Source organism: Podarcis raffonei, chromosome 16 (genome assembly GCF_027172205.1).
Source record: "Podarcis raffonei isolate rPodRaf1 chromosome 16, rPodRaf1.pri, whole genome shotgun sequence".
Lineage (NCBI taxonomy): Eukaryota > Metazoa > Chordata > Lepidosauria > Squamata > Lacertidae > Podarcis > Podarcis raffonei.
In genome coordinates this window covers 25,717,293-25,728,835 of record NC_070617.1, presented here as the reverse complement: position 1 = coordinate 25,728,835, position 11,543 = coordinate 25,717,293, and positions in this window count along the sequence as shown.

Below are 11,543 nucleotides of genomic sequence, written 5' to 3'. Positions count from 1 at the left end.
GCAGCTCCAAAGGAGGTGGCTGCGGTGGGGGTCCTTATTTGGGGGCCTTCAGTGGGGTGCACAGGAGCCAACTCCTAGCCTCCCCAACTAATAGGCATTGCCATTCAAATTGTGTGTGCGCGCCACGTCTTGTGATCGATTATACAGGGTGGGGCTTACTCCCCCCCCAATCTTTTATTCAAGTTGATTCCCCTGCTGTGGTGGCATCCTGATGTGGGGGGGGAGGGGAGGCCCAAGCGCAGTCTTAAACTCCCAAGTTTAGGATTGCACGGTTTGTTTCACCGCCAGTGGTTCCGGCCACCTCCCCACTCGATTCCCTAAACTCATCCCCAGTGCCCGCTACCCTATAAAAAGCATTATTCAGGATAGCAGTTTGCACGAAGGAAGAGAAAAACGCAATGAAAGTTCAGACAGTAGCAACTGACTGCGTTGAATGAAAATCCAATTAAAACTGTTCAGTTTAATTGATTCAGCAAAACTGATGAACTTGATACAGTGATACCAGCTTTTCACAGTCATTTGCACCTGTGGCATCCTCTTGCATGCAAGAAGTGGTAGGATGCTTCTGTTCAGAGAGCAGGATTCTTCAGCCACTAAATGCACCTGGGTAGAGATGAATACTTTCATACTCCTCCTAGAGCTGGAAGGGACGCCGAGGGTCATCTAGTCCAGCCCCCCTCAATGCAGGAATCACAGCTAAATAACCCCTGATAGATGGCCATCCAATGTCTGTTTAAAAATCTCCAGCGAAGGAGAATCCACTCCCTTCCTTTCCATAGTCAAACAGCTCTTACCCTCAGAAAGTGTCAGTCTCATTTCCTGTCATTTGAATCCATTGGTTCGGGTCCTCCCTGCTGGAGCAGGAGAAAACAAGCTTGCTCCATCTTCCATGGGACAACCCTTTAGATATTTGAAGATGGCTTTCATATCACCCCTTAGTTTCCTCCAAGCTAAATATATTCAGCTTCCTCAACCATTCCTCATAAGGCTTGATTTCCAGACACTTTTATGGTCTTGGTCACCTTTCTCTGCACACGTTCTAGGTTGTCAATTTCCTTCTTAAACAAAGGTGATAGGAAACTGAAAAGTGAATACAGTGGTACCTTGGGTTACAGACGCTTTGGGTTACAAACTCCACTAACCAGGAAGTGGTTGCTGCAGGTTAAGAACTTTGCCCCAGGATAAGAATGAAAATCACACGCCAGCAGCGCAGCAACAGGAGGCCCCATTAACGAAAGTGCGCCTCAGGTTAAGAATGGACCTCTGGAAAGAATTAAGTTCTTAACCCAAGTTACCACTGCAGTGATGGAGACAGGAGCAGCTCACTAGGGAGGGCATTCCACAACTAGGGAACCACCACCCAAACGGCCCTGCCACAAGGCAGCGCTCACTGGCGAGACCACCAAGCCTCGTGCCCCAATCGTAGGATGAACTTTGAACTGGCTCACTGATAAGTATTGTCTGGTTTCTCTTTCAACATCAGCCAGCCTGCGTGCTTCTTTCAGCTGTTCTGGTGCCAATGGACTCAAGCTTGCCGCAGCCAGCATGACCAATGGTTAGTGTCAGGTGGCAATGGATCCAACCCCCACGGCAGGTCGCCAGGAATGGATAAGACAAGCAAAAGTTCTTACCAGCTGCTTTTTATTCAATATTCACAGAGAGAGGCTTGGAAATGCAGCCTCTTGGAAATCATGGCATTGCCCTGAGTGAGTCTCCACTCCCTCCTTCTATCTCTTCATGCGTCATCACCACATGTGCTGAGAAGTGCCCTTTGCCTCTGAGTCCTTTGCTCTCCTACTTTCAATGCTTGCCGGGTTCTGGGAGGGGAGGGGAGGTCTGGAATGTTTTCTAAAGATACTGTCAGCTGTTCCCCCTCTGGTGCTTCTTCTCCCTTGTCTCCCATTATTTTCCAGCTTCCCCCCCTTACCTGCCTCTGAGCTGTGATCTCCCTCAAACCCCTGTTTTAATTCTGAACTGTCTTCTTCTCTGAAAGGGTCAGGCTGGGGAAGCGGTCTCTAGCATTCCTCCTCTGCCCAGTCCCTGACACTTAGGGATGCTGGAAAGTTGAGTCCAGCAGCACATATAGGGCCACAGATTCCCCACTGCTCATGGAATGGCAGAAGGATGTGTGTATGTATAACAATCAATCTCTGTTGCAGGGAGTTGTGCTATACTGCGTATAGCTCAGTGGTACTGCATCTGGTCCTAGGTTCAATCCCTGGTGTCTCTGGGTAGGGCTGGGAGAGACCACCTGAAACCCTGGAGAGCTGCTGCCAGTCAGTGTAGACAATACTGAGCAAAATGGACCAAGGGTCTGCAGTAGCTCTCCACTGGTCCATGTAGCTAAGTAATGTCTATGTGATGGATAGCCAACATAGCATCCTCCAGATGTTGTGGAATGCCTCTTTCACCAGCCAATAACCAGGTATGATGGGAGTTGTAGTCCAAAACATCTGGAAGGCTCTACGTTGGCTGTGCCTGGTACACACACAGGACTCTCATTGGCACTGTGAACGGTGCAGGGCTTTTTCAAGTCTTGCTGATGTCACGCAAACCATTTATGATCACTGTACAAGAAAATTGGAACATGCTTGATCTCCTCTGCCCTCTAGTGGACAAGATTTGTAACTTTAAAAAATGAATGCTTCGAGAGATTTTGCTTTCCCGTTAAGATAAAGGTAAAGGGACCCCTGACCATTAGGTTCAGTCGTGACCAACTCTGGGGTTGCGGTACTCATCTTGCTTTATTGGCTGAGGGAGCAGGTGTACAGCTTCCGGGTTGTGTGGCCAGCATGACTAAGCCACTTCTGGCGAACCAGAGCAGCGCACGGAAACGCCGTTTACTTTCCCGCCGGAGCGGTACCTATTTATCTACTTGCACTTTGATGTGCTTTCGAACTGCTAGGTTGGCAGGAGCAGGGACCGAGCAACAGGAGCTCAGCCCGTCACGAGCTGACCTTCTGATTGGCAAGTCCTAGGCTCTGTGGTTTAACCCACAGTGCTACCCGCGTCAGGCTGCTTCAAATAGGGATCTTCATTGTATTCCACTTTCATTTGTATTTTTTTTTATAATAATATTTTATTAAGTTTAACAGTAAAAAGATACAGCCAAACATAAAACAGTAAAAACACAGGGAAAATATAAAACACAACAATACAAGCTTTCACAATACATAAAATACAAACATTTAACCTAACAAGGGGAAAGAAAAAAAATCAGTCAACACACAAAAAATAGAATAGGAAAAAACACAAATCCCTCTTTTCTAATTGTTCATCTTTGATTAACTTATTTTCCTGACTTCCTCATGCCTCCCTTTTTTATATCCCTTTTTAACAGTTAGTTCAGCAAATTCGTATCCTACTACTTTGTCCTTATATATTTTACTTCCCAAATTTATAATTTCAAATTTTTATCTCTTGTTACTAGAACCCCTTCATTTTATTTCAATGTCATCAGTATTCATACATTTTACAGTACTTCTGTAAATAAATTTTAAATTTCCTCCAATCTTCTTCCACCAACTCTTCTCCCTGATCTCGGATTCTGCCAGTCATCTCAGCCATTTCCATATAGTCAATTACTTGCATCTGCCATTCTTCCAAGGTGGGTAATTCTTGTGTCTTCCAATGCTTTGCGATGAGTATTCTTGCTGCTGCTGTAGCATACATAAAGAAAGTTCTATCCTTCTTTGGCACCAATTGGCCAACTATGCCCAGGAGAAAGGCCTCTGGTTTCTTCACAAAAGTGTATTTAAGTACCTTTTTTATTTCATTATAAATCGTCTCCCAGAAAGCCTTAATCCTCGGGCACGTCCACCAAAGATGAAAGAATGTACCTTCAATTTCTTTACATTTCCAACATTTATTATCGGGCAAGTGGTATATTTTTGCAAGCTTGACTGGGGTCATGTACCACCTATACATCATTTTCATAATATTCTCTCTTAGGGCATTACATGCCGTAAATTTAATCCCAATGGTCCACAACTGCTCCCAGTCAGCAAACATGATATTGTGTCCTATATCTTGTGCCCATTTAATCATAGCAGATTTTACCATTTCTTCCTCAGTACTCCATTTCAACAGCAAATTATACATTCTTGATAATATCTTAGCATTGGGTTCTAACAATTCTGTTTCCAACTTTGATTTTTCCACCTGAAAACCATTTTTTTTATCTTGATTATAAACCTCTCTAATTTGAAAATAATGTAACCAGTTTCGCACCTTCCCTTTGAGCTTCTCATAACTCTGCAATTTCAACTTGTCACCTTCCTGTTCCAAAATTTCACAATACTTTGGCCATTTTGTCTCCATATTAAGTTTTTTCATAGCTTTCGCTTCCATAGGTGATAACCACCTTGGGGTTTTGTTCTCCAAAAAATCTTTATATCTTGTCCAGACATTAAATAGTGCTTTCCTGACAATATGGTTTTTGAATGCTTTATGCGCTTTAACCTTGCCATACCACAAATATGCATGCCACCCAAATACATTATCATAACCTTCAAGATCTAGGATGTCAGTGTTCTCAAGAAGTAGCCATTCCTTCAACCAGCAAAAAGCTGCTGATTCATAATAAAGTTTAAAATCCGGCAGGGCAAACCCCCCTCTGTCTTTAGCATCAGTAAGTATCTTAAATTTTATTCTGGGCTTTTTGCCCTGCCAGACAAATCTAGAGATATCTCTTTGCCACCTCTTGAAACAGTCCATCTTGTCAATAATTTGTAATGATTGAAACAAAAACAACATTCTCGGCAGTACATTCATCTTAATGACAGCAATCCGACCCAGCAAGGAAAGCTTCAAATTCGACCAAATCTCTAAATCTTTTTTCACTTCTGACCGACATTTCTCATAATTATCTTTAAATAAATTTGCATTCTTAGCAGTCATATTCACCCCCAAGTATTTTACCTTCTTTACTAATGTCAGATCTGTCTCTTTCTGAAACCTCTCTCTCTCCATCAGCGTCAAGTTTTTCTCCAAAACCTTAGTTTTTAACTTGTTTAACTTAAAGCCTGCCACATGACCAAACTCCTGGATTAATTCTAAAGCCCTCTTGGTACTAGGTACTGGCTCTTGTAATGTCAATACAAGATCATCTGCAAAGGCTTTAAGTTTATATTGTTTTGCTCCGACCTGAATACCATGAATCAGCTGGTCCCTTCTTATCATATTTAGCAAAACCTCCAGGACCGAAATAAAGAGCAGTGGGGAAATCGGGCAGCCTTGTCGTGTCCCTTTCTCAATTTTAAATTCTTCTGTCACTATGTTATTAACTATAAGTTTAGCCTTTTGTTCAGAATAAATCGCACCTATACCATTTTCAAAATTTTGTCCAACCCCCATCCCCTGCAGATTTTTCTTCATAAAAATCCAAGAGATGTTGTAAAAGGCTTTCTCCGCATCTACGAATATCAAAACCGCTTTTGTATTAATATTCACTTGTAACTTTTCCAAAATGTTAATTACATTTCTCATATTATCAGATAAATGTCTACCAGGGAAAAAGCCAGCCTGGTCTTTATGTATCATTTCTGCTAAAACTTTTTAAAGTCTTTTAGCCAAAATATCAGCAAAAATTTTGTAATCCACATTAAGCAGGGATATGGGGCGATAGTTCTTGAGTTGTGTCTTCTCAGACTCAGTTTTAGGTATAAGTGTGATGAAGGCTTCTTTCCATGACTCCGGCGCCTTTTTCCCCTCCATGATTTCGTTGCAAACCCCCTTTAGTGGTTGAATCAAATAGTCCTTCAAAGTTCTGTAGTATTTGGAGGTTAATCCATCAGGCCCTGGAGATTTTCCCAGTTGCATAGTCTGTATGGCACCTTCAACCTCTTGTTCTGATATTTTAGAGTTCAACAATAATTTATTTTCTTGAGAAATTTTTTGTAATCCATTGGTTTTCAGAAATTGATCAATTTTAGTCTCTGTCTGTGGCCCTTGTGTATAAAGTTGTTTGAAATATCTCTGGAAGCAGTTTCTAATCTCCTGTGGGTTTTGTATGTTCTTTCCATTCACTTCAAGGTTAGTCACAGTATTTAACTTATGTCTTTTCTTCAGTTGCCATGCTAACAATTTCCCACATTTGTTAGCAGATTCAAAAGTCTTCTGTCTCATCTGTTTAATTTTCCATTCTATCTCCTGATTTGTCATTTTCATATATTGTGCTTGGTAAAATTTGATCTCTCTCAAGATTTCCTGCGACTTTGGTTTAACTCTAAGCTTCTTCTCTCCTTCTTTTATTTTTTCCAAGATCTTTCCCTTTTTCTCTTCTTGAGTTCTCTTTTTTATTGCATTCTGCTGAATCAAGAATCCTCTCATAACAGCTTTACTTGCGTCCCAGATTACCCTTTTTTCCACTGATGTCTTCAAATTTATCTCAAAATAGTATTTCACCATTTTTTGGGCCTTCCTAATAATTTCTGGATCTCTAAACAAGGTGTCATTCATCCTCCATCTGAAGGAGCCAGTCAGTGTTAGTTTCATTTCCAGTTTCACAGGGTTATGGTCAGAGCAAGTTTTGGGGCAGATTTCCACCTTTCGAATCTTTGGAGCCATTCCTCTGGTTATCCAGATTTGGTCAATTCTTGTCCAGGTCTTTTTGGCTTCAGAAAAGAAAGTCCCTTCTTTACTTAGGGGGTTCTTAGTTCTCCAAGTATCAATTAAATCCATATTGTCTGTCATTTCAAAAAAAGATTTTGGTAGTCTTCCATCTTTTGTTATTATTTGTCTGTCTGACTTGTCCATGTTTGTCGATACCACTCCATTCATATCTCCAAGCATAATGATGTTATAATCCATAAAGTCCAACAACATCTCATGCAGTTTCTTAAAGAATTCTGATTTCCCCTCATTTGGTGCATAAACACCTACTATCAAGAATTTCTCTCCTTGGGCCTGTATTTCAATTGCCACAAATCTTCCTTGTTCATCTTTAAAGACAAATTTTGGAGATAAACTTTCTTTCGCATAGATCACCACTCCTCTCTTCTTAACTTTGTCTGATGAAATGAATTCTTGACCCAATCTTTTGTTAATCAATACTTTCCTATGTGTTCTAATCACGTGGGTTTCTTGCAGGCAAATCAAGTCCAAATTTTCTTTTTTCAACAAATGAAAAATTCTTTTCCTCTTGTCAGGGGAGTTCAGACCCCGGATGTTCCAACTTAGTGCTTGCAGAGACATTGTGTTGTTATTCTGTAGTCCCTCCAACTGCTCCCGTCAGTTGTTCTTGATCAGTGGGTGGTATTGCTTTCTCTGTTTTTTCCAAGCCTGATGGTGGGTTCCCTATGTCCAGGACTCCTGGTCTTAATGTCTTCAGCTCTTTTTCCGCCTCTTTCTGTAGATCTTCCTCGTGATAGTTCAAAAATCTCACTTTGTCTTCCTCTGATCTTATCTTCACTTTTTTCCCTTTATAATTGAAGGACAGACCCTGGGGGAACTCCCACCTGAAAATAATGCTGTTTCTTCTTAACAGTTGGACTAAGTCACCGTAGTTAGCTCTCAAATCCAATAGGTGCTTTGGTATATCTTTGAAGATTTCAATTCTCAAATCTTCTATCTCCAATGGATTCTTGTAATGGAGGCTCAATATTTTGTCTCTCTCTTCTTTAGATCTAAGTGAAATCAAGCAGTCTCTCACTTTGTTCTTTCTTCCCCCTTTGCCAATTCTGAAGGCACTCACTATCTTGAAATCTTTATCTGACTCAAGGCCCCCAAATTCCTCAAACTCCTGTGTAAGAAAAACACACAAATTGCCTCCTTCCACGTCCGGTACTGCCCTGATTCTTAAATTGTTCTGTTTGTCTCTAAGTTCAATTAGAGATAGTTGGGCCTTGTGATCCTCCAATTGCTTATTAATTGGAGATATCTTTCCCTCTATCCCCGTCACCTTCTCTTTCGCTTCTTCAGCAATTTTCCTTGTCTCTTAAGATTCCTGGAGCAGCCGGTCAATAGCCTGTGTATTGGAGCTGATGGTTGTAGTGTTTAAATCAATTTTAGCTGACAATTTCCCCAAAGCTCCAAATATTTTGTCAAGTGATGCATTTAATGTCTCATCAGGGCCTACTCCCTTTGTTCCTGTCTGCCCAGTATCCTCTCTTTCTGGGAGAGATGGAACTACTATCGACTGTCTTCGTTGCTGCTGCCTAGTTTTTATCCTTGTAGATTTTTCCTGGGGTTTATCCTGATCCATAACTTTATCTTAAAGTCCCAAGGTCGTTCTCACAACTTAACTTGTTTTGTTATGAGAAAATCTCCAAGCCAGCTGCAGTGGAAATTCCCCAGTTGTATCCCAATCCTCCTCTAGGGGAGCACAATGGCAACAATGTTCTTTTCAAAGCAACTTTTGTCTAAAGGCAGCAGTATCTCTTTTTAACTTTCCAATTTTCCCATAGAATGGCAACAGTTGCAAAGGGGGTCCTTCAATTCAGTTCAAATGCAGGTTAAACACATAAAATTACAATGTCTCTAAACGGTGCAATACTTTCCACTTTCCTGGCAGACCAATATCAGGGATTAAGTGGTGGTCTCTTCTTTCCTTCCACTTTTCCCTTCAAAAAGTACTTTCTTCTCCTCCCCCCCCAACTCTGAAGGGGGGTTCTTAGATCTGGCATTAAAATTAAGTCTTTTTAATTCAGCTTTCACGGTTCTTAGTTCCAATAGTCTTTGCTTTAATACTGTCTACAAAACCGGAGGACGGACTTCCTTTTTACATCTTCCCCGCTTCAGAGCCAAATTCAAGTTCTTTATTCCGATCAAAGGAACAAATCCTTTGATCTTTCCAACTTTAGAAAATCTTACTCACGGGTTGTAGTTTAAAAGCCGAATTTCAAGGAAGAAAGGGCAGCGCTCTCCGGCAACAGCTGCAGCGGCTTCGCTCCACAGAAGTAGCGATCGACTCTCAGTACCGCACCACCCCCGTTCCGCTCCGGAGCCCCTTGCGGGGTCCCTTTGCCACTGGGGGGGGGAGCGCTTTTGGCACCCGCCGAGTCCCACGGCCGCAGGCTTCCCCCGCCTGCAGTTTTTTGAAGGGTCTCCGCTGCGCCGTAGCGGATAGACCCGATTTCTGCGGAGCTTCTCCCGCGTAGTTAGAAGGAGACCGCCATTGCCATTGGCGCCGCCTCCGGAAGCCCTTCATTTGTAATGTTTCAGTTCTGATACTTTGCAATACGCTGGCTGATGTTTTAAGATCATGGTGTGGGAGAGGCCATGCCAGCCCTCATCCAGCAACCAAGGAGCAGTATCTGCTCCAACATTCACTTTCCTCTACCCTTCACACCCCCTTTTCCTCATGCATTATGTCTCTCATAGTGAGCTTGCAGGCAGGGATTGTTGTCTTCCACATGCACAACACTGTAGAAAATTTTGTTTAAAGTGTCAAACAAAAACGCTGAGCCATAGCAAACATTATCTGTCCGCTAGTACAAGAGTCCTTGCCTTAGGGGATGGCAGGGTTCAATAGCTGCAGAAGAAAGGAATCTAACACAACAGCTGCAAGAGCAGAAGCTTCTTCTGCATCCATCTTTGGTTATGCCTTTTGGTTTCCCTTTGTGCAACAGCATTTCATCAGCACAACACATATAACATTAATTGAGGGCTGGATCAAATGCAATCCCAAATCCCTGCACTCTTGTTTTCCCTTCCATCCTACCCTCCCTCTTCCCAATCTGTCCCCCCACCTCTCAAGTCAGCTGTCATTTCATGCTGTTGAGATCTTAGGGAGCTCTTAGCATGGGTTCCCCCATTTTTCTGTACATTTTGGGTAATTTACCTTGTGTATAACGCCTCCGCCACCAGTACCTCTCTAGCGGTTGGGTAATTTTGGTTGCATAAGCGGAAGTTCCCATTAATATGCAAACAGGCATGGCTTGAAACAAAAGGGTTGCAGCATGGAGTGGTTTCCAGTCACACTGTTCCATCCCATCTTCCCATTCATTCAATCATTCATTCATTCCATTCATATCCTACCTTTTCCTGCAAGGAACTCAAGCTGGTATAGATAGGCTTCTACCTCCCCATTTTATATGGGACACGGGTGGCGCTGTGGTCTAAACCACTGAGCTTCTTGGGCTTGCCGATCAGAAGGTCGGTGGTTTGAATCCCCGCGATGGTGTGAGCTTCCATTGCTCTGTCCCAGCTCCTGCCAACCTAGCAGTTTGACAGCACACCACTGCAAGTAGATAACTAGGTGCCGCTGCGGTGGGAAGGCAAATAGCATTTCCGTGCACTCTGGAACTCATCACGGTGTCCCGTTGTGCCAGAAGCGGCTTAGTCCTGCTGGCCACATAACCTGGAAAGCTGTCTGTCGACAAACGCTGACTCCCTCAGCCTGAAAGTAAGATGAGTGCTGCAACCCCATAGTCGCCTTTGACAGGGATCCTTTACCTTTACCGTCATTTTATGCTCACACCAATCCTGTGAGGTAGGACAAGTTGAGAGTGAGTGATTGGCCCAAAGTCATCCATTGAGTTTCATGGCCAAGTGGGATTCAAACTCTGGTATCCCAGCTTCTAGCCTGAGAATTAACCACTCTGGCTCCTCAATTTCTCACATTTCTGCTCGTCCTTTGAGTACTTCTCTCCCCCTTTCAGGTGGTGTGTGTGTGTGTGTGTGTGTGTACGTACAAATGTTGGCAAATTCCAGCACATAAGACCATTGGATACCAAGAAATTGGGAGCATTCAAGGAAGCTCAACAGGGGTACAGGCAGAACAAAGTACTTCTTCACATACCACCTAGTGAAACTATGGAACTCACTCCCACAGGATGCAGCCATGGCACACATGCTGGATACAAGGCACAAGAGTTTTTATTTTGCAGCTTCCTCACAATGGCAGCGAAGTGCAAACTGATATTTCAACATGCCACCCTCCCATTCACATTTATCCCATTTCTGCCAGGTGAAAGCACAACTGTTGCCAATGACTTCTTTGCAATATTAAGCCAACCTCACCCTGCTTGCAAATCTGGAAGCCCCCTCAGTGTGCCAGAGGCCTCAGAGAGGCAATGGGTGGGAGAGAGACCCACCCATTCAGCATCCTATTCTCAGAGTAGCCAGCCAGAAGCCTATTATAGAACTCCCACAAGCAAAACAGCTGTGAGGCAGCAATGCTTCTGCATACCAGTTGCTGGAAACTGCAGGAGCGGGGAAGAGATGCAGTTGTGCTCAAGCCTTGCTTGTGGGTTTCCCACAGGGATCTGCTTGGCCACTGTGAGAACAGGATGCTGGACTAGATGAGCCATTGGCCTGATCCAGCAGTCTCTTCTTATGTCCATCAGTAGTACAACAGTGCTTTCTCCACCTGAGATTCCCAGCCAGCCTTTACTGCTCCTGAAAGTGCAGGCAGAATATAGTCACTGTGACTAGTAGCCACTGATCGCCGTGGTTCTCCTGGGATAAACCTGTTGAGGTTTGAGTTTTATGGATGCAAAACTTTCTCAAAAAATGCTTGCAGCTATTGTTTATCTGCTTAGTCTGTGAGACTCAAGGTCAATGCTCAGAGGCAATGTAATCAATCTACCACTGAGCAGTTC